This window comes from Pteronotus mesoamericanus, unplaced genomic scaffold, assembly GCF_021234165.1.
Source record: "Pteronotus mesoamericanus isolate MK-2021 breed Mesoamerican mustached bat unplaced genomic scaffold, CSHL_Meso_final contig_55, whole genome shotgun sequence".
In the NCBI taxonomy this organism is placed as follows: domain Eukaryota; kingdom Metazoa; phylum Chordata; class Mammalia; order Chiroptera; family Mormoopidae; genus Pteronotus; species Pteronotus mesoamericanus.
The window spans coordinates 5,428,521-5,453,695 of NW_026555198.1; the positions used below are offsets into that span (position 1 = coordinate 5,428,521).

Below are 25,175 nucleotides of genomic sequence, written 5' to 3' on the forward strand. Positions count from 1 at the left end.
CCAAAAAGCACACATAGACACCCCAAAAACACCCAGTGCAGGCACGCACACTTGCACTGAGTGACTGCCGGGGGTTGGCAACATGTGTGTGACCCACGCGGGCTGGCGAACGCTTGCACCGGCTGGTAAGGCCTCCCACAGATTGGCACCAATAAGGCCAGCGAGGGAGTGCACAGAGCGGAAAAGGGAGGCGTTAATTGACCTGCCCCCCGCGATTGCTGAGTGGCCCACAAAATTAGTAGAGCTGCCCAGAGTCCCTGGAGGAGAGACCGGAGACAGGATTAACAGGAGAATCCTGGAGCTGACTTCCTAATATTTCCGTAGTCCCCATTTGGCGAGGGCAAGCAATGCACCCAAAGAGCCAAAAGCGGGGAAAATACACAATAGAAGACCCTAAACAGACCAGTGCCGCGGAGCTCGCCGGCCAGGGGGCCAGATGAGTACACGAGGTCGCGAATAAGCCCCCTGGTCTGGGGAAAGCACAGGCGAGCCCAGGCAGGCGGGGGATCCTGCTGCGCCAGGAGCGCGCTCAGGGAGCCAGCATGAGAGTGCAGAGTGATCCCCAAAAATAGCCCAGCCCTAACCGAAGGGGTCACAGAGTTGCTCCAAGCAGGAGTCAGACACAGACGTTAGACTCCTGGAAGGCTCAAACAAGCAACCCAAGGTCCTATAGGGTCAGCAACTGACATCATCAGAGGCAGGCCCAGAAAGAAAAGTAAAGGACAAAAATACTTAACAGACTCTCACAGAAATGGGAAGAAAAAGAAGTTCCCCCCAAATGAGTAGAAAAGGGGACGCCCCACATAGAGAGCTAAATGAATAGAGGCAAGGGAACTATCAGATACTGAATTCAAAACAATGGTTCTAAGGAAGCTCAATGAGCTCAGCCAGCTCAAAGGGAGCTATGAGAAATTGCAGAGAAACTATCAGGATCTTACGACAAACTATATCAGCCTGGAAAAGGACATAGAAACTATCAAGAAGAGACAAGAGGATATGAAGAATACCATTTCTGAATTGAAGAGCACAGTAGAAGGAATCCAAAGCAGGCTGGATGAAGCCGAGGATCGAATCAGTGAGATGGAGGACAAGGTAGAAAGAAGTTCCCAGAAAGAACAAGAAATAGAAAAATGACTCAAAAACAATGAAGAGGCATTTAGAGAAATGCAGGACAACCTGAAACACAATAATATCCATATAATAGGGATACCAGAAGGAGAAGAAGAGGAGCAAGGGATAGAGAACATTTTTTGAAAAAGTAATGATGGAAAATTTCCCTAATTTGAGGAGAGAAAGGCTTTCGTGGATCCAGGAGGCACAGAGGACCCCACTCAAGAGGGACCCAAGGAGGTCCACTCCAAGACACATCATCCTTAAAATGGCAAATGTCAAAGGCAAAGAGAGAATCCTCAAGGCAGCAAGGGAGAAGGAGAAAGTAACATACAAGGGGGCCCCGATACGTCTAGGAGCTGACTTCTCAACAAAAACACTACAAGCCAGAAGGGAATGGCAACAAATATTACAAGTCATGAAAAGCAAGGGCCTACAGCGAAGGCTGCTCTACCTAGCTAGGCTCTCCATTAAAATAGAAGGGGAAATATGGGGTTTCCCAGACTAGAGAAGACTAAAATAATACTTCTGTACTACCCAGCACTTCAAGATATGCTAAGGGGACTGGTTTAAGAAGATGAAGGAAAAGAATGACAGAGAGAGGAACACAGGTACAAAGATAAAAGATGAGTAAGTTTCTATCAGTAATATCTCTCAATGTGAATGAACTAAATGCCCCAATCAAAGACACAGGGTAGCTGAATGGATAAGAAAACATGACACACACAAATGCTGCCTACAAGAGACCCATCTCAGAGCAAGAGACCTATATAGATTGAAAGTAAAGGGATGGAAAAAAAAATATTACAAGCAAATGGGCATGAGAAAAAGGCCAAGGTTGCCATACTTGTATCAGACAAAGTAGATTTCAAAGCAAAGGGCATAAAGAGAGACCCAGAGGGGCACTTATAATACTTAAAGGAAGAATCTATCAAGAAGACATCAACATTGTAAACTTATATGCTCCCCATAGAGGAGCCCCCAAGGTTATAAGGAAATAATTGGATGACTTCAAAAAAGATACAGACAGCAACACACTGATAGAAGGGGATTTCAACACCCCACTGTCCAAAATGGACAGATCTTCCAAACAAAACATTAATAAACATATTGTGGCGCTCAATGACACACTGAATCAAAGAGACTTAACTGACATATATAGAACCTTCCATCCCAAAGAAGCAAAATATACATTCTTTTCAAATGCTCATGGCAGTTTTTCAAAGATACACCACATGATAGGACACAAAGCAAGCCTCAGCAAATTCAGGAAAATTGAAATAATACCAAACATTTTCTCAGACCACTAGGGCTTGAAACTGGAAATAAACCTCAAAGAGAAACTTAAAAAACTTGCAAGCTCATGGAGACTGAACAGTACACTATTAAACAATGAATGGGTCAATAATGAGATAAGAGAAGATATCAAAAAATTTCTGGAAACAAACTAAAATGAACAGACAACAGTCCAAAACCTATGGGACACCACAAAAGCGGTCCTGAGAGGGAAGTTCATAGCAATACAGGCTTACCTAAAAAAGATAGAAACATTTCAGATAAAAGACCCAACACTACAACTTCAAGAACAGGAGAAACAACAACAAATAAATCCCAGAGCAAGTAGAAGGAAGGAAATGGTCAAGATAAGAGCAGAACTGAATGACATAGAGACAAAAAGAACAATGCAGAGGATCAACCAATCCAGAAGCTGGTTCTTTGAAAAGATAAATAAAATGGACAAGCCTTTAAGCAAACTCATAAAGAAAAAAAGGGAGAGGACCCAAATTAATAATATCAGAAATGAAAGAGGGGAAATAACAACTGATACCACAGAAATACAAATGATCATCAGAAACTATTATGAACCATTATATGCCAGGAAATTTGAAAATCTTGATGAAATGGACACATTTTTAGAAAAGTATAATCTTCCGACAGTGAAGGAGGAAGAAACAGAAAGCTTGAACAGACCTGTAACAGATGGGGAAATTGAAGCATTAATCAAGAAACTCCCAGCACACAAAAGCCCAGGGCCAGATTGTTTCACAGGAGAATTTTACAAAACATTTAAGGAAAAGCTAACCCCTGTCCTTCTCAGACTATTCCAAAAAATCCAAGAGGAGGGAAGACTCCCAGACTCTCTCTATGAGGTCAGCATCACCCTAATCCCAAAACCAGATAAAGACCCCACAAAGAAAGAAAACTACAGGCCAATTTCGCTGATGCACATAGATGCTAAAATCCTCAACAAAATGTTGGCAAACCGCATCCAGCAATACACGCAAAAGATTATCCACCACGATCAAGTGGGATTCATCCCAGGCATGTAGGCATGGTTCAATATACGCAAATCAGGAAACGTGATACATCACATAAATAAAAGAAAAGACAAAAACCACATGATGATCTCGATAGATACAGAAAAAGCATTCGATAAGGTAGAGCACCCATTTATGATCAAAACACTCAGCAAAATGGGAATAAATGGGCCATTCCTCAACGTAATAAAGGCCATATATGAAAAACCTACAGCCAATATCATACTTCACGGGCAAAAACTCAAAGCTTTCCCACTAAGATCGGGAACACAACAAGGATGTCTCCTCTCACCGCTTCTTTTCAACATCATATTGGAAGTCTTAGCCACAGCGGTCAGACAAGAGAAAGAGATAAAAGGCATCCAAATAGGAAAGGAGGAAGTAAAGCTATCATTGTTTGCAGATGACATGATATTGTACACAGAAAAACCTGTAGACTCCAGCAAAAAAGTACTCATCCTAATAAGTGAATTTGGCAAACCAGCAGGATACAAAGTCAACATTCAGAAGTCAAAGGCATTTTTGTACACCAGCCATGCAATAGAAGAAGAAGAAATCAGAGAAAAAATACCATTTGATATTGCAAGAAGAAAAATAAAGTACCTAGGCATAAATTTAACCAAAGACGTAAAAGATGTGTATGCAAAAAACTATACAACATTGAAAAAAGAAATTAAGGAAGACACAAATAAATGGAAGCATATACCGTGCTCATGGATTGGAAGAATAAATATCTTCAAAATGTCCATACTACCCAAAGCAATTTATAGATTCAATGCAATCCCTATTAAGATACCAATGACGTATTTCAAAGAAATAGAACTGACATTTCAAAAATGTATATGGAACCATAAACGACTCCGAATAGCCGCAGCAATTTTGAGAAAGAAAAACAAAGTAGGAGGGATCACAATACCAGACATCAAACTCTACTACAGAGCCTCTATACTCAAAACAATCTGGTACTGGCACATGAACAGACCCATAGACCGGTGGAACAGAATAGAAAGTCCAGAAATAAGCCCAGGTCTCTGTGGACATCTAGTATTTGACAAAGGGGGCAGAAGCATAAAATGGAGCAATAATAGCCTCTTCAACAAATGGTGTTGGGAGAGCTGGACGGCTACATGCAAAAGATTGAAATTGGATTATCAGCTGACACCATAGACAAATATAAACTCAAGATGGATAAAAGACTTAAATACAAGTTGCAACACCATCAAAGTCCTAGAGGAGAACATTGGCAGGAAACTCTCAGATAGCCCACACAGCAATTTTTTCACTGATATGTCTCCTAAAGCAAGGGACATAAAGGAAAGAGTAAACAAGTGGGACCTCATCAAAATAAGAAGCTTCTGCACGGCAAAAGAAAACATCAGCAAAATGAAAAGGGATCCAACCGTATGGGAAAATATATTCGCTAATGATACGTCAGATAGAGGTTTGATCTCCAAGATATATAAAGAACTCACTCGACTCCACTCCAAGAAGGCAAACGATCCAATCGATAAATGGGCAAAGGACCTGGGCAGTCGCTTTTCCAAGGAGGAGGTACAGAGGGCTCAAAGGCATTTGAAAGGATGCTCAGCATCACTAGCCATTAGAGAAATGCAGATCAAAACCACCATGGGGTACCACCTCACACTGGTCAGAATGGCCATCATAAACAGATCCACAAACAACAGGTGCTGGTGAGGCTGTGGAGAAAAGGGAACCCTAGTACCCTGTTGGTAGGAATTCAGACTGGTGCAGCCATTGTGGAAAGCAGTGTGGAATTTCCTCAAAAAGCTGAAAATGGAACTGCCTTTTGATCCATCGATTCCCCTGCTGGGTCTGTACCCTAAGAACTCCAAAACACCAATACAAAAGAACCTAAGCACCCCAATGTTCATAGCAGCACAATTGACAATAACCAAGTGTTGGAAGCAACCTAAATACCCATCCGTAGATGAGTGGATCAAAAATCCATGGTACATATACACAATGGAATACTACGTAGCAGAAAGAAAAAAAGAACTACTAAACTTCGCGACAGCATGGATGTAACTGGAGAGCATTATGCTAAGCGAGATAAGGCAGGGGGCAAAAGACAAATACCATATGATCTCACCTATAAGCGGAACCTAACCAACAATACAAAGGTGCAAGGAAAATAAGACCAGCAACACTGAAAGGAAAATAAATCAACAGACACAAGAGGGAAGGATGGAGGGGTGGCAGGGAAAGTAAAGGGAAGGGGAAAGTCAAGGAACATATAGCAAGGACTCATGGACAAAACCAAAGGGGAAGAGCTGAGGGAGGAAAAGAGGGAGGGGGCAAGGGAAAGTGTTTGGGGGTAGCCAGAGACAAATGTATTTAAAAAATAAAGAAAGAAAGAAAAAAAAAGAAGAAAAAAAAGCAATGGTATACATTTACACAATAAAATACTCTTCACCCATTAAAAAGAAAGTAAATCTTACCCTTTGTGACAGCATGGATTCGCCTGGAGAGCATTATTTTAAGAGAAATAACCAAGCCAAGAAAAGACAAGTACATATAATTTCACTCATATGTGGAATCTAATGAACAAAATAAACTGTCAAACAAAACAGCAATAGACAGAGAGTAGGTTGACAGCTGTTGGAAGTGGAGTGGTGCTGGGAGGTTAGGAAGGGTGGAGGGATCAAGAAAGAAAGAAAACAAAAAAGAAAAAAACTTGTGGACACTGTCAACAGTTTTGGAATTGCCAAGGGAAGGGGGTCAGTGGTGTTGCAAGAGGGTATGGGGGGATAAATGGTAATGAAAGGAGACTTGACTTGGGGTGGTGAGCATACAATACAGTGTACAGATTATGTGCTGTGGAATTGTGTGCCTGAAACAGGTATAATTTTGTTAACCAGTGTCACCCCAATAAATTCAATAAAAAGGAAAAAATAACTAAAGCCATTTCTTAATTGTTAGTAGAGCACGTAAAAGTCATTGAGATATAGTAAACTGATTGAAGAAATCTGTGGCCAAATCCTGACTTTATTAGCCATACCCCTGGGATAAGTTAGGTTAACCTCTTTGAATCTATGTTTGTTCTCTTGCAGAATGAAGAATAGGTTATATGACTTCTAACATTCTGATATACTCTAACATTCTGTAGGCCCCAGTGACAACAACCAACCATGAAAGTAACAGAGCAGGTATTCTAACTACATTTTACAGATGAGGAAATTGTGACTCAGTTAAATTGACTTGCTCCAATATCACATCTAGTACATTGAGCAACTAAGATTTTGACTCAGCACCCTCTGAGGTTTAGTTCAGTATTATTTGGTCTATCTTATATTTACATCTGAGATTAACTTTTTATAGTCATGTAAAGAATAATACAATTACTTTTCTTTTCTATGGCTGACTTTCCATTCTATAGCTTTTTGTGTACAAGTCCAAAGCTGGTGGTAGAGAAGAAAATGCTGTGAGCACTTGTAAAGGCTAGTAACACTGAAAAAAGTGTAAGGGAAACAACGCACCCTTCAAAAAGTAGACTTTAAATCTATAAATCCCATTTGTGGAGAGTTTAAAACAAAATAAATAAAGGATGGCATTATGAGTTAGGGAAGAGAACTATTTCCTTTATAAAAGATCCTTAAGGGTTAATATGCCACTGCCTTATCCTGGACAAATTCATTGGAACATTGCTTTGTCTTCATGTCTATTTCCCACGACTGAAAATAAGACTTTTGTGAGAAGAAACTATATTGTATCTATTTCTGTACCCCTAGCACCCAGCTTATTGCCTCTCACTGAGTAGACTGAATGAATATGTGCAAGTATTTAGGTATGGTGTTTGGGAGACAATTCATCTTTTATCAGTAACGGCAACAGTAGTTTACACCTAATTATTTACCAAATACCTACTACATGCCAGGTATTCTTGCATGTGATACAAAGAATGAAACTGACACACACGTATGCCTTCATGGAGTTTACATTCTAGTAGAGGGAATAAGACAAAAACAAACAAAAAAAGAAGTACAACAGGTTGTACTTAGATGTTACATACATTGGAGAAAAATAAAGGATGGAAGTAGTACAGGGAGTATCAAGGCATGGAATTATATCTAAACAGGAAGGACAGAAAAGGCTTCACTGCAAAGATCACATTTAAGCGGACTGTACATTTTTACCAATAGTGGTCCAGAAGCTTCCCATGAATGTGTTAGTTTCCTAAGGCTACCATAACAAAGTACCAGTGACTGGGTGGCTTAAACAATAGAAATGTATTACTTTACAATCTAGAGAATAGAATTTTAGGATCAAGGAGTAGGCAGGGTTTGTTATTTCTGAAGGTTGTGAAGGAAGAATTTATTCTGTGCCTCTCTCCTTGGCTTGTAGAAGGACATCTTTTCCTTATGTCTCTTCACATTCATCATTCCTCAAGGCATGTCTCTATGTAAAAATTTCTCCTTGTTTTAACAATGCCAGCCATATTAATCAAGGCCACCCTGATGACCTATTTTAATTTGATCACATCTGTAAAGATCCTATCTCCAAATAAGGTCATATTCTGCAGTAATGGAGGTTGAGACTTCAACATATGAGGTTTTTTGGGGGGTGATGGGAGGACAAAAATTCAACCCATAAAGTACATTATTTTATTTAATTCTGACAATAACTAAATAAGGTGAGTATTGTTAAGTATGTTAAGTACAGGGATGAATGATATTTCAGTCTTTTCATTCATCCATGGATGAAAAAGAATAAAACACATATACAGTTAAATGTAATATGGATGACATGAATAGAAAGAAATACATGGAGGAATACCTAACCATGACATGGGTAAAATCAGAAAAGCTGTTAAGAACTAATTGGGAGAGATTACATCTCACATTAGCTTTGAAATGCAAGGGAATTTAACTATATAAAATGTGGAGGGCTGGTAGTAGAAAGAAAGGAAACTATTAGAGCCAGGGGAACAACTTGTAGAAATACTAGCAGGAGACACAGAAAGTACGGAATGTCCTGGGAACCATGGATATGAATGAATAAAATCATTTTGCTTCTGCATGGCTAAAGAAAACATCAGCAAAATGAAAAGGGAGCCAACCATTTGGGAAAATATATTGCTAATGATACATCAGATAGAGGTTTGATCTCCAAGATATATAAAGAACTCACTCGACTTTACTCCAAGAAGACAAACGATCCAATCAAAAAATGGGCAAAGGACCTGGGCAAATGCTTTTCTAAGGAGGAGATACAGAGGGCCCAGAGGCATTGGAAAGGATGCTCAGCATCACTAGCCATCAGAGAAATGCAGATCAAAACCACCATGAGGTACCATCTCACACCGGTCAGAATGGCCATCCTAAACAGATCCACAAACAACAGGTGCTGGCGAGGCTGTGGAGAAAAGGGAACTCTAGTCCACTGTTGGTGGGAATGCAGACTGGTGCAGCCACTATGGAAAGCAGTGTGGAATTTCCTCAGAAAGCTGAAAATGGAACTGCCTTTTGATCCAGCGATTCCCCTGCTGGGATTATACCCTGAGAACACCAAAACGCCAATACAAAAGAACCTATGCACCCCAATGTTCATAGCAGCACAATTTACAATAGCCAAGTGTTGGAAGCAACCTAAATGCCCATCAGTAGATGATTGGATCAAAAAAAATTATGGTACATATACACAATGGAATACTACGCAGCAGAAAGAAAAAAAGAAGTACTAAACTTTGCGACAGCATGGATGGAACTGGAGAGCATCATGCTAAGCGAAATAAACCGGGGGCGAAAGACAAATACCATATGATCTCACCTATAAGCGGAACCTAACCAACAATGCAAAGAAGCAAGGAAAATATGACCAGCAACACTGAAAGGAAAAGAAATCAACAGAGACAAGAGGGAAGGGGGGGGCAGGGAAAGGGAAGGGAAGGGGAAAGTCAAGGAACATATAGCAAGGACTCATGGACAAAACCAAAGGGGAAGAGCTGAGGGAGGGAAGGAGGGAGGGGGCAAGGGAAAGAGGTGGGGGGAAGGCAGAGACAAATGTATTTAAAAAGTAAATAAATTAATTAAAAAAAATAAAATCATTTTGTACTGGGGTGTGTTAAATTTTACCATTGAAACAAAAAAAAATTGGTACATAGCCTTGTGCCAAGATGATTTTCAGCTTGCCTTTAAGTTTTTCAAGTGTGACTGCATTCAAGAAAACCATGAGAGTGACATAAACTGCCAGCTTAATTAACTTTCTAAAATGCTTCCAAACAAAATTACTATGTGTGAATACCAGCCCAAATCATTTGAACTGAACAGACTTCAGCTTACACACAAATCTCTAAGAAATGCAGAAATACTAGCAATTTGAATATAGCAATATTGATAATAGTGGTTAGAGAATTGTTTATCCTTTCCCTAGATACTTTTTCTCATTGGATATTCCAGTCAATATGGTTATCAGAAACTTTCAGAGCAAAATTAAAACCTTGGAGCAAGGTGGCCATTTGAAAAATCCTGCTATGTATATCTTAGTAGACCCAAGTGGATAGAAACAAAATAAACTTAATTCCAGTGTAAAGTTTACGTATCCTTTGAAGAAGGTGATGCTAAATATTAGTATTGAGTAAACTCAAATTCTCCTGCTGATCATCTCCAATGTGGGTCAGCTGGCAAAATAAAGACTGAACTTTTTCTTGTTCCTGTTTTCAGGATGTGTTTTATCAATAGGTAAAGGGTATGAAAAACAATAAGGCCCATGAGTACACAGTCTTTTATTATTTGCAAAGCCTTTTCACAGCTTTCATTTCAAATATCCTCTACATCTATTTTGTGAGGATGGCAGAATAGAGATTATGATTCTTATTTTATACAAGAGAAAAACAGGTTCTGAGAGTTGACATTTTGAATGTTAGAATGAGGGATGAGGATAGCACTGGCACTCCAAACCTTGGACTGTTTTTCCAGCGCTTGAACATGTCAAAGAATGGATGGGTCTTAAAATGCTATATTAAGCAACTCTACTGTAACACTCTGATTTCCTAAAACGTCTCAGACCTAACATTCTATGAAACCCTACAAAGCTGCAAAGTAATAACTTCATGTCTTCTTGTCACAACTGTCAACCAGTGTAAATAATTATTTATAAAACTATACTCTCAAATTACATTTTCAGGGGCTTTGAAATTTCCTGTAAGATTGTGTGTGTTATTTTGATGGTTATACCTAACATAACATAACACAAGTAAAGTATGCAAGTCCATCCCTTATCACCTGCATGATTATCTTAAACTAAGGTACTGCATGCAATGCCAGGGTCCCTTTCTGTGTTTTTGGCAAAAATACCATTGGCATCATGGCTGATTTTATGAGAACAGATATACAAGGAACAACTGACCTTTGTTGGTGTCTTTCTAACAAAAGAAGCCAAGTGATGTCATTGTATGTCACCTGAATAAAGCTTTCATAGTGTGAATACAGAAAGTGGTGGGAGAATTGAGTCACACCTTAACACAGTCACACAGAACTCCCAGGAGCTGACACCATAACAATCAGGACTGTATTCACATGGTGAGCTACAATTTAGTTTCAGTGAGATGTCTTCCATCACATAGTATTAATGTAACTACTTTAAATATTTTTGGATTTCTTTAGTTTTGCTTTGTATTTAATTTCCCAATGTGTATTAAGTTACAGACATATAAAAACTATAAGCATAAGGGGTTTATAGCTAGTGTTAAGTTGGCATACACTTAAGTAACATACATCAAAATAAACATTATTTTGGTCAACTGTAAGGATGAGAGATTATTCTTTTTTTTTCTCTTTATAAAGGTTCTACTCCTAATACAACATGTAACATTATGTGTAACTTCTGACAGTCTAGAATTTTAAAATTTGCAAGGAGAGTCTGTTCTGCCTATTCTTATCTAATGTTCACGAGTGTTCATGGAGTAGCCAATGAATCAATCCAACACTCATCTCTTAGCTGCTACTATGCACTTCAACATAGTTGTATGTTAAGAGTAGATAAAGATAAAGCAATCACAGTCTCAGCCTTCAAGAAGTTAACTGCCTAGCCCTGGCCAATGTGGCTCAGTTGGTTGGAGCATCATCCCATGAACCAAGAAGTAGCAGGTTCAATTCCCAGTCATGATGGTCAGGGCACATGCCTAAAGTGTGGGTTTGGTCCCTGGTTGGGGCACATATGGGAAGCAACTGATCAATGTTTCCTTCTCACATCAATGCTTCTCTCCCTCTCTCTTTTTCCCTTCCCCTCTCTCTAAATCAATGAACATATCCTTAGGTGACGATAAAAAATAAATTTAACTGCCTAGAAAACAATTAGATTGAGTCTACCGCTGTTAGCCTCTGCCTGGATTGACTCTGATTCCCAGCTTAAGTATCTACAAAGGCTTTGGGCCTGTGGCAAAGAAGTAATTGATTGCAGCATCACTCCCTGAAGAGTGCTATGTAGCATTCACTGAAAATCTGCCCTTCTGTGGTACTCTGAAGAGTGTAAAACTTTAGCATGATCTGGGTGGAAAAATTTCCTAAGGAGAACACAAGATGTGGAATGGGTAACTTGAAAGAAAGCTCAGGGATATTAATAGAAAGATTACATGAAAGTAAACCAGAGCAAGTCAACAGAGATACCCCTAATTTTTCTTTAAATATAAATAATAATGATAATACATGATGAAGTAGCAAGAGATTGGGGCAAGGAGTGGTCAGGTGATTGATGTTGGGTTTACACTGGCATAGATTTCTTTTGGCTCTCCTCTTTTTTTCATTTTATCTTCACTGATCTTCATTGGATGTTAATAAGATAACTGAAACTGGGAAGTACAGTACATAGGAAGTAAGGGTGGCCACATCTTTACCTAACTACTTGGACCATTAACAAAAAGAAAAAGAACCTAGATCACCTTCTTATGTCACACACAAGAATAAACTCAAAATGGATTAAAGACTTAAATGTTAGACTCAAAACTATTAAAAAACCCTAGAAGAAAACATAAGCAGTAAAATCTCAGACATGTCTCATAGCAACACTTTTTTCTCATATATCTCACCAGGCAAGGTAAACAAAAGAAGAAAATAAACAAATGGAACTACATCAAACTAAAACATTTTTTTACAGCTAAGGAAACCATCAACAAAATGAAAAGATAACCCACTGAATGGGAGAACATATTTACTGATACACTGACAAGGGATTAATATCCAAAATTTATAAAGAATTTTTAAAACTCAACACGAAAACAAATGAATAAACAATTAAAAAAGGACCTGAATAGACATTTCTCCAAAGAGAACATACAAGTGGCCAATAGATATACATGAAAATATTTTCATCATCACTAATTATCTGAGAAATGCAAATAAAATCACAATATATCACCTCACAACTGTCAATATGGCTATCATCAATAAATCAACAAAAAACGTGTTGGTGAGGATGTGGAAAAAAGGGAAAACTCATGTACTGTTGGTGGGGATGCAGAATGGTGCAGCCACTGTGGAAAGCAGTCTGGAGTTACCTCAAAAAATTAAAAATGGAACTAAGTTATGACCCAACAATTCTCCCCCCGAGAATTTCTCTGAAGAAACCAAAAAAACTAATTTGAAAGAACATAAGTGCTCCTATGTTCATTGCAGTGTTATTTACACTCACCAAGATATGGAAGCAGCCCAAGTATCCCTCAATAGATGAGTGGATAAAACAACTACAGCACATTTACACAATGGAATACTACTTGGCCATGAAAAAGAAGAAAACTTTACCCTTTGTGACAGCATGGATGGAACTGGAGAACATGATGCTTAGTGAAATAAACGAGGCAGAGAATGACAAATAACATATGATTTCACTCATATGTGGAATCTAATGAATAAACTTAACTAACGATAAAAATAGGGATAGAGTCATAGAGAGCAGGCTGACAGTTCTGAGGGGAGTTGGGGGGGAAGAGATTGAGTAAAAAAGAAAAAAAAATGTTTCAGTGTGGTATTTACATTTGGCCTGAATTATCCAATACTTTCAAAGGCTGAAAAGAGTGTACAGTTCGTGCATGTTAAATAGAGTTCCTTCCTCAATAAATCATTGAATACTCATTCGCTTCCTTCTAATTTTCCATGACTTAATTAATACTGCAATAGATTATTGAGAGAAAGAAAACACATTACTCACAACTGTTTTTGGATTCTTCATTATGAGCTGTAACTCAAAAGTTGTACATTTATTGAAATTGTTAAAACTGCTTAATCACTTCTATTTTTACCCAGCCGCACAACCTCCCTTCCCTCTGACAGCATAAGAAGCTAATGGGGGAAGAAAAGAACTCATAGGACTCTTTGTCTTCCTGGTGTTAAGTCATGTGAGTTCTTTATATATTTTTGAGATCAAACCCTTGTCTGTGGTGTCATTGGCAAATATATTTTCCCATATAGTTGTTTCCCTTTTCATTTTGCTGATGTTTTCTTTAGTTATACAGAAGTTTTTAATTTGATGTAGTCCCATTTGTTTATTCTTTCCTTTATGTTTCTTGCTCTAGGGGACATATCAGTGAAAATGTTGTTGCATAGAATCTCTGAGATTTTCCTGCCTATGTTCTCCTCTAGGACTTTTAGTGTTATGACTTATACTTAAGTCTTTTATCCATCTTGAGTTTATTTTTGTGTATTGTGTAAGTTGGTGGTCGAGGTTAATTTTTTTTTTTTTGCATATAGCTCTCTAGCTCTCCCAACACCATTTGTTGAAGAGGTTATTTTTACTCCATTTTATGTTCTTGCCCCCTTTGTTGAATATTAATTGACAATAGGGACATGGGTTTATTTCTGGACCCTCTATTCTGTTCCACTGATCTTTGTGTCTGTTCTTATGGCAGTACCAGACTATTTTGATTACAGTGGCCTTGTAATATAGTTTGGTATGAGGTAATGTGACTCCTCCTACTTTATTCTTCTTCCTCAAAATTGCTGAGGTTATTCAGGGTCACTTACGATTCCATATAAATTTTTGGAATGTTTGTTCTATATCTGTGAAATATGTCATTGGTATTTTAATAGGAAATGCTTTGAATCTGTAAATTATATCAGGCACTATAAACATATTGATGATGTTAATTCCTCCAATCCATGAGCATGGTATATGTGTCCATTTATTTGTGTCTTAGGAAAAGGACCTGGACCGACAGTTCTCCAAGGAGGACATGCAGAGGGCCTAGAGATGTTGAAAAGGATGATCAGCATCACTAGTTAACAGAGAAATACAAATTAAAACCACAATGAGATTCCACGTCACACTGGTCAAAATGGCCGTCAAAACCAAATGAACAAACAACAAGTCCTAATGAGGTTGTGGAGAAAAGGGAATCCTAGTACGCTGTTGGTGGGAAGGCAGACTGGTGTAGCCACTGTGGAAGGCAGTATGAAATTTTCTCAAAATACAAAAAATGGAACTGCCTTTTAACCCAGTAATTCCACTGCTGGGATTATACCCTAAGAAATCTGAAACACCAATTCAAAAGAACCTATGCACCCCAATGCTCATAACAGCACTGTTTATAATAGCTAAGTGCTAAAAACAGCCTAAGTGCTTACCAGTAAATGAGTGGATCAAAAACCTGTGGTACATTCACTCAATGAAATACTATACAACAGAAAAAAAGAGGGAACTCTGATGCTTAATGACAGCATGGAAGGATCTGGAGAGCATTATGCTAAGTTAAATAAGCCAGGCAGTGAAAGAAAAGTACCATACGAACTCACCTATAAGTGGAAACTAATCAACAAAACAAACAAGCAAACAAAATAGAACCAGAGACGTGGAGTAAAAGAACAAACTGATAGTAACCAGAGGGGAGGGGGAGGGGGTAACAGGGAAAAGAAGGGGAAGGGTTAACTCAAGGAACATGTATAAAGGACCCATGGATAAAGACAATGGGAGGAGAGCATTGAATGTTGCAGATAGGGTGTGGGTAGGGCAGGGGTGAGTATTGGGGAAACATTGGGGACAACTGTAATTGAACAACAATTTAACAAAGAAAAAAAAGAACTCATAGGCACGGACAGCAGTATGGTAACTACCAGAGGGAAATGGGTGTGGGGTAGGTAGAAGAACGTATAGGAGGGACATGGCACTATAGCCGGAACATGAGCTTCAGGTCATGCTAACTTGATTAAACTGAATAAGGGATTTAACATCTCTATGCCTTAGTTGTTTCCTCTGTGATAATGAGCAATAGAGTCTTCCTCAAAGAGTTGTTAAAGTGATTAATCTAGTTTTTACATGTAAGTTGCTTAGAATTGTGTTTGCACACAATTAAGTTGACAGGTATTTTCACAATTTTTACAGTATTACTTACCCAGATAGCACCTCAAGAGTTCTATAAAAGTGTATATTCTTGTTCATGTATACATACACGTACAATGATTAATGACAAGGTTTGTGTTTGTCATGTAATAAGGTAGAGAAGAGTGGTATTTTTTGTTTCTATCCATATTATTTTACTGTTATTTTGTTATTAAGATGCGTTTTATTTTTATAAAAGATTTTATTTATTTTTAGAGAGTGGGAGAGAGGGAGAAAAGGGGGGAGAGAAACATCAATGTGCAGTTGCCTCTCAAGCACCCCCTACTTGGGACCTAGCCTGCAACTCAGGTATGTAACCTCACTGGGAATCAAACCAGTGGCCCTTTGATTCACAGGCCAGCACTCACTCCACTGAGCCAAACCAGCCAGGGCTAACATGTGTTTTAAAAGCACACTAACAATACAAGGAATAGTCCTGAGTACTATTGGGTCTCTTTTATAACCAAACCTGAGTGTGAAGCAGGGACCCACTCTCTCTCTGATAAAGAGAAAATATGCTTTTGAGAAAATGTCAGTTTGAGAAAACGAACAGTAAAACAAAATTGACAACCATCTGATAGAGTCACTGTATTAGTTATCTACTGTTGTGTGGGTTAAAAATGAAACAAATACCTCACAGTGTCTGTGGTCCAGGAATCCAAGAACAACTTAACTTTTGCTTCTGTCTCAAGATCTTTCCTGAGGTTGCAGTCAATCAGTCAACTAAGGCTGGAATCATTTCTGAAGGTTCAACTGGAGATGGAAAGAATGCATTTCCAACTTCACTCACATGGTTGTTAGCAAAACCTTGTTGTTTGAAACCATGAGCTTCTCCAGAGGGCTATAGCACAACATTGAACCTGTCTTCCTTCAGGAAGACTGATCCAATAGAGAGTTAGGGAAATCATCTAAGTCAAAAGGCACAATATTTTAACAACCTAACCTCAAAAATCGCATACCATAAATTCTGTATTATTTTAATTGTAAGAAGGGAATCAATAATTCCAGCCCATGCTCAAGGAGAGAATATTAAACATGAAAGTGAAAGCTAATTTTTATGAGGGTATATGTGCTATTTGAGCAGTCCAAAGCTTCCTTCTTCCCTAAATTTCAAAGTGTAGTGTGCTTTTTCCCCACTCATGTCTTTTACTTGCTGCTAGCCACCTCTGGGGACTCATTTTGGGGACAGATTTTAGAGGTTATATATCACGGCAATTTTCAAAAACAAAACCTTTAAAAATATTTTTAAATTCTATATGAAACTAAAGTTTTGTTTTTTTAATTTTTATTTTCTATTGTATTTTTAAAATGTATATATCATGTTTATTCTATTACAATTGTCTCAATTTTCCCCTTTACCCCTCTCCACCTATCCACCCCAACTCCCACAGTTAATTCCCACTCTGTTGTCCATGTCCATGGGTCATTCATACATGTTCTTCGTCTAGTCTCTTCTCCTTCTTTACACCATTGTCTTCCTTCCCCATCCCCTCTGGTCACTTCCAGTCTGCTTCATGTTTCCATGCCTGTGGTTTATTTTGTTCGTTAGTTTATTTTGTTGAATAGAGTCCACTTATAGGAGTCCACTTATAGGTGATATCATATGGTATTTGTCTTTCATCAACTGGCATATTTCATTTAGCTTAATATTCTCCAGTTCCATCCATGTTGTTGCAAAAGGTAGGAGTTCCATCTCTCTCTCTCTCTCTCTTTCTAAATTCCGATTGATTTTATGTATTTTTTAAATGTCTAAGTTAATTATAAAATATTAAAAAATGTAAAACTATTATAAAGTCTCAGCAATTAAACCAACATGACACCAGCACAAAAATAATCAACGAGATCAATGAAAAATAATGAACATTCTAGAGACAAATGTATATAACTGTCTAACAATATAATATATGATTAAATTGATATTTCAAATCAATATGTAATATAGGGCTTATTCAACAAATAAGGTGCATGGACCATTATTACTTACAATAAAACACATATAGAGCCCTATTTCACACATTATACAAGAAATATTCGGGTGAGTTCACACTCAATATGTAGAATCTAAGGAGTTTTAGGTGAAAATACAAAATAATATTTTTCTTACCCTGAAGTAAAATATTCAAACCCAGAATCTATAAAGTAAAATACTGATAATATGACTATATTAAACATATGAGACTGTACAGTAAAATACATATAAAAAGTTAAAGGACAAGTAATAGAATAGGAAAGTATTTGCAACACATCTAAAACACGGTAAATGGTAGGTTTTTGTTTTTTTTTTTAGGGTAAAAATTTCTACAAGCATTTAATCAAAAAATGGAAAGAGAATACCAAAAAGTCATTTAAAGTTTTTTTAAAAAATAGAAATAGGCAAGAAATATCCAAAAAAGGTTGAGTTTCAACAAATAATAAAGGAACAATTAAGATAACACATCATTGTCACAATCAGATTAATACATATTAAAAAAGTATTGGTAATATCAAGTATTGGAAACTGTGAAAGGAACTGGGTATTCATAGACTCTTTTCCTGCATCTTAAAGCAGTCCCTTTAGCATGTTTTGCAGTGCTGCTTTGGTGGAGGTGTATTCTTTTAGCCTTCTTTTTGGGGGAAACTCCTTATTTCACCTCCATTTTAATTGAGAGCCTTGCTGGGTAGAGCAGTCTTGGTTGTAGGACTTTGATTTTCATTACTTGGAATATTTCTTCCCACTCCCTTCTGGCTTGCAGTGTTTCCGTTGATAAGTCAGATGCTAGCCGTATCAGGGCTCCCTTGTATGTTACTACCTACTTCTCACTTTCTGCCTTTAGGATTCTGTTTGTCTTTGATATTTGCCATTTTAATGATGATGTGTCTTGGAGTGGGCCCGATTGGGTGCTCTTGAGTGTGACTGTCTCTGCTTCCTGGACTTGTGTGACGTTTCCTCTCCTCCAATTAGAGAAGTTTTCCATGATTACTTTTTCAAACAGATTCTCTGTCCCTTTGTCCTATTCTTCTCCTTCTGCTATCCCTATTACACAGGTATTATTACGTTTCAAGTTGTCCTGCATTTCTCTGAATGTCTGTTCATTCTTTATGACTCTTTTTTTCATTTTCTTGCTCTATCTGGGAGCTTCTTCCTACCTATCCTCCAGCTCGCTGATTTGGTCCTCAGCTTCATCTAGCATGCTTTTGATTCCTTCTACTGTGTTCTTCAATTCAGAAAGTGTATTCTTCATTTCCTCTTGTCTCCTCTTGATAGTTTCTATGTCCTTTTTCATGCTGATATAGTTTGCAGTAAGTTCCTCATAGTTTCCCTGTAGCGTTTTGTAATTCTCTCTGAGCTCACTGTGCTCATTGAGCTTCTTTAGAACCATTGTTTGGAACTCAATATCTAATAGCTTACTTGTCTCTATTTCATTAAAGCTCTCTTTCTGAGGATTCCTCCTTACCCTTCAACTGAGTGTTGTGTCATTGTCTTTCCATTATTTGTGAGACTCATCTTTTTTGCTTCTGCTTCTGAAGTTGATCTGTCTTGATTTCCTGACTTTGTGGTGTAAACATCTATGGCAGGAGACCGCTGTTTTTACTTTCCATATCTGCCTCTGATGATGTCAGATATCATGCCTGTCTGACCTTAGGAAGGCTGTTTGAGACTTCCATGGATCTACTGTTTGTGGCTGTCTCCTTCAGCTGTTAATCTAGTCACTTTGCACTCAGCAGGAAGTTTAGACAGCTCAGGGCAGGGTGGAGTCCCATCTGAGGGATCCTCTGATACTGCTGCCACTCAGGGGGAGTGGTCTCTGCATGAGCAAGATGGCTGCTGCCACATCGGGGATGAGTTAGCATCGATATCCCGCCGGATACTCTCTTGGTTCTCTCGCCAAAGCCTCCTTCCCCAGTCTCTCCTCAGGTACCTCTAGCCCATTCTTCCCCGCCTTTGCCAGAGACCAGGGTAAGCGGTTGCAAATAAAAAATTAGGTGTTGGCCCTTTAAATGGTTCTTTGTATCTCCAGTTGCCCATCTCTGGCAGAGAGCAACCCTGCCGCTTTTCACAGCTCTCTGTTTTCTGTGTACTTTTTAGGCTCTCGTGCTGTAGGCTAGAGATCCCTGCTTTGCTTTAGACCCATTCATCTCAGGAGGATCCAACTGGCCATTTCAATATCCTTCTTGTGAGGATATTGAATGTCCTCACAAGATGTCTGTGGATGTCCCACCCACCTTCTTGAGTCTGTACCGCACTCCTTACCAGTTAGGTTGCGCTAAAGCCGATTGTTCTGTCTCCAAGGGTACGCGGCTCCTCTCTCGCCACTGTTCAGTTTTTTGTTCCAGGTGATTTTTTCCACAATTTAGTTGTAAGTCCAGGTTGGTCCTAGGAGGAGGTCTGTATGACTTCCATTCACTCCTCCACCATCTTGATTCTCCTATGAAACTAAAGTTTTAATGCTGTTTCTTTTAGGATCAGGATAAAATAAGTGAGTTAAGTATTACTGCCTTGAAATTAAAATCAGCATTGTTAAAGTGGCAATAAAGGCATATATTACAAAATTTTTCCAAAATAAAACTCAAGTTTTGAGTGTTTTTCAATATGTAAGTTATAGCTCCTATCTTAAATTATAATTGTGCTCTTTGCTTTCTAGATAGAGACCTTGGAAAGAAAATCTTTCTAATATTGCTGCCTTGGGAATATGAAGATAAGAAAGCATTTTTTTTTGACTTGACATTTAGCTGTGAAAAAGCATTTTCTTTTGAAAGGCATTTCAAATTTCCTGTTCAAACAGGTTTCCTTCAGGGCACTATTGGATTGAAATCCAGCCATGCTATAAAAATCCCATAAGGATTTTCCTGCCACTTTGTTTCTTTCTTGGATCAGACAACAGAACAAAAGGCAACTCTGGCCACAAAGAAGTGTGTTCTCCTTTGCTAAACAGTTTTACCTATAAGGGTCATCAGATTAGCTCACATTTAAAAAAAATATGTTATAAAAGCACTATTCTCAGAAGACAGAACTATAATTCCGTTGGCAGAGACAGGGAAAAAACTGCCTGAAGTCACTTAATGACACGATAGGCAAAAGATTTCAGTTTACTATTAAGAGTTTGCTGGGGGAAAAAAAAATACAAAAATCTGCACACAGAACTTTTATCCTACAATGTTATCTTTGTCAGTCTCAATCCTCTACTCTGTCACTGGAATAATCTTTCTAAGACAGATTCTGACTGTGTCACTCCTTTTCTTTAAATATGTCAAAGGCTTCCTACTGTCAACAAAATGAAGAGCAAACTTCTTAGTATGAATAAATACCTTAATGAGCTGTCTTCAACTTTTATACCTTTCTCAAGTCTCTCACCTATCTCATCTCCCTGCTATTCTCCACCTAGAAGCAGTTGTAACACAGGACTCCTGACTTTTGTCAATTACCTGTTTGAGGTTAAGTCACAGTAATAGTGACTGTTTTCAATATTTCTGTGGTACGGTTACGTCTGCTGCCTCACTGTATAATGGAACCAATCTGTGTTTTTTCATTTAGGCTCCATATACATAAACAAAACTTTAATCCCAGGATTCTGACTAAATTTGAAAATCATGAGCACACATACAAAAACAGACAGATGAATGGAGCAGAATAAGTCATCCAGATATATATGTAACTCTACTAACTATATATAGGAATTTAGATTATGATGAAAGTGACATTTCAAATCACTGACAAAAATAATGTTTTAATAAATGATATTATTAGAATAAGTACTTATTTGGGTAAAAACAAAACTAATAACCTCCTTAGTACTTATATTAAAGTATAAATAATAAATTCCAGAAAATGTAAATAATACATTCCAGAAAACAATGTAAATAATAAATTCTAGAAAACAGATTTAAAAAATTAAACTTGTTGGGACTTTCAAATGCAACACAGAACACCGAGAAGTCATAAAAGAAAGCATAGGTAAACATAGCTACATAACTCATCATATATAATAATCTAATATAATCCCACTTACCTTTCATTCATAAAAATAATAAATATTGATGGACTTCTGATCAAGATGGTGGCATAGGTAAACACAGACTTGAATCTCCCCACAACTACATCAAAATTACAACTAAACTGCCCAGCAATCATCATCCAGAACAGCCTAAAATCTAGCTGAAGGAAAGTCCTACAAACACGTATTTCAAAAAGAAGCCTCATTGAGGCTGGTAGGAGCAGCAGAGACATGGAATGGGCTGGTCCCACACCCATGCGTAGTGCATAAAATAGGGAGGGATAGCTCAGCTGCAGAGATTCCCCTGAGGACATTAGGGGTCCCAGCCCCACATCAGACCGCATCCCAGGGTTCCAGTGCCAGTAAGAGGATTTCCCATAACTTCTGTCTGTAAACACCAGAGGGAATTGTGGCTGAATGAGGCTGAGGGCCTCTGGAGTCCCAGGAAGTTCCTCTTAAAAGGCCTGTGCATGGACTTATCAGTACTCTGATTCATTCTTTCTGAACTCCAGCACTAGTACAGCAGTTTTAGGGGCACCAGGACATACAGGGAGGAACTGAATTGTCTAGGGGCAGCTTTGTCCCAATCAAAAGTGCTGCCAGAGGCCATTATTCCTTTGATGAGCCTTTCCCCCTCAAAGCCAGTAGATTGGAATCATTTCTGAGTGTCCCTCAACCTGGCTCACAATGTTTGCCCTGCCCTGGTAATTTTCTGAGATCTTCCCCTACCAGACTTGTGCCCCCCACAAAGCTGTTTCCAGTGCCTTTTCTATAAGAATGGCCTATCTTGGCTCATGCTTTAGCTTTTCCTAAAATCTCTCAAACAAGTAACATCTGGATTCAGAAGCCCCTGTACCTCTTGCTAAGTGGCCTCTGGCTAGGCACTGTCAGCATCCAGCTGTGGTTTGCAGCTTGGGATCACCTGGGTACTTCCAAGCTCAACACAAGTAGTAGCAACCATCTGTAGGTTGCTTTGTAGCTCAATCCAGGTGGCCATGGGCAGAACACAAGTGAAGGCTGACCTTGGCCTGCACTTCCTGGAAGACCCCAGAGCCAGTGCCTCTGATGGACCCAACTACCACCCAAAGCACCACCACCCAACTACCTCCACAAGTGACACACTCAAAGGTTGGATTCAGTAGGCACCAGGGCTGCACTGAAGTAAGTCCTGCTCTGTGGGGTTGGCCCCTGCACAGCTGGTTGTCCATCACGGTCACTGGTCACAGCCAGGCCTTGCGTAGATTGGCCTGAGGATAAATCCCTCCCTTCTACATGTCATAGCAATCAAGGCTCAACTACAACAGGAGAGTGTATATAGCCCATATGGGGAGCAGGTGTGCAACTGGAGAGCCCAGCTTGGATGAATGGGGAGGCTGTGCTTCTGGACCCTACAGGACACCTACTACAAAGGCCACTCTGCCAAGACAGGGAGTTATAGCGGCTCTGTGTATCACATAGAAGCAAACACATGGAGGCTGACAAAAGAAGGAGACAAAAAACATGTTCCCAATGAAAGAACAGGACAGAACTCCAGAAAAAGAATTAAACAAAATAGAGACAAGATTGATAAGGAGTTCAAAACACTGGTTATAAGAATGTTTACTGAACTTAGAGGAAGAATAGTTGATTAGAGAATTTCAATAGCATATAAAAGGACATGGAAGCCATTAAAAAGAACCAGTCAGAAATGAAGGATACATTAACTGAAATAAAGAATACTTTGCAGAAAATCAACAGTAGAGTAAATGAAGCTGAGAATCAAATAAGCAACTTGGAATATAAGGAAGCAAAAAACATCCAATCAGAAGAGCAAAAAGAAAAAAGAGGCCAAAAAAGTGAGGATAGTGTACAGAGGTCCTGGGACAACTTCAATGTAAAAACATTTGTATCAGAAGGAGAAGAAGAGCAAGTAATCAAAAACATATTTGAAAAAGTAATGACAGGAGAGCCAAGGATGGGAGAAGAACTGCATATTTGAATAGCATTCTCAGTTTCCTCTCTTCTCCTCTTTGAACCTCTCTTGCATGGCCTGCCATCCCTGCCGTCTGCTCGCCCCCTAGAACATCTTCCACCATAGCCAGCTCAGCGGGTTCTATATGAACAAAGGCATCAAGTAGGTATACATGTCCCTGCCTCACAGTGATAAAGTCCAAGCTATGTATATCTGGACTGATGGTACTGGAGAAGGACTGTGATGCAAGACCTGGACCCTGGACAGTGAGCCCAAGCATTTAGGAGAGTTGCCTGAGTGGAATTTCAATGGTTCTAGTACTTTTTAGTCTGAAAGCTCCAACAGTGACATGTATCTTATTCCTGCTGTTTTGTTTTAGGACCTTTTCCACAAGGACCCCAACAAGGTGGTATTCTCTGAAGACTTAAAATACAATGAAAGCCAACAGAGACCAACTTGAGGCACACCTGTAAATGGATAATGGACATGGTGACCAATCAGTAACCCTGGTTTAGAATGGAGCAAGGATATACTCTCATTGGTACAGGTGGACAAACTTTTGGTTGCCTTCCAATGGCTTCCCTTGGTCCCAAGGTCCATACTACTGTGGCATGGGAACAGACAAAACCTACAGCAGGGACATTGATTTCAGGTACAAGCAAACTCACTACTGGGTTTGCTTGTACCTGAAATCAAGATCAGGGGAAAAATGCCAAGGTCATGTCCACTCAGTGAGAATTCCAGATAGGACCCTGTGAAGGAATCAAGATACAAGATAATTTCTGGATGGCCCAGTTCTTCTTGCACTGAGTGTGTGAAGATTTCAGAGTGATAGCCACCTATGATCCCAAGCCAATTCCTGGGAACTGGAATGGTGAGTGCTGTTGCACCAACTTCAGCACCAAGGCTATGTGAGAGGAGAATGGCTTGAAGTACATTAAAGAGTACATCAAGAGGCTGAACAAGCAGCACCAGTACCACATCTGAGCCTACAATCCCAAGGGGAGTTGGGACAATGCCCAACGCAATAACTGGATTCAACAAAACCTCCAACATCAATGATTTTTCTGCTGGCGTGGCCAACCACAGCCCTAGTATCCACATTCCCCAGGCTTTCAGTCAGAAGAAGAGTTACTTTGAAGACTGGCACCCCTCTGCCAACTGTGACCCTTACGGGGTGACAGAAGCCCTCATTCACACATATCTTCTCAATGAAACTGGTGAGGAGCCCTTCCAATACAAAAACTAAGTGGACTAGACTTGCAGCAATTGAACCTTTCTAATTAATTCCTCATCCCACTCACACTCTCATGTCCTTCTCAATTATCATAATAGTGGTAAATCAAAGGGCAGAACATCAAGGTCTTTTTTTATTCCTTGTGCCCAGTTAATATTTCTTGTTTTCTTTGGCCAGGTGGAAGGGGTCAATTTCTTTATCTCTTCACATACACACACCCGTTTTGTTCCCCTATCACTGAAGCTTTCCAGTGCGTTAGTGGC

General features: G+C 39.0%; 1 pseudogene; it reads left to right on the top strand.

Annotated features, from left to right (window-relative positions):
• The first annotated feature begins 22,719 nt into the window (after positions 1–22,719).
• On the top strand, positions 22,720–24,924 carry LOC129075534 (glutamine synthetase-like; annotated as a pseudogene).
• Positions 24,925–25,175: the final 251 nt, after the last annotated feature.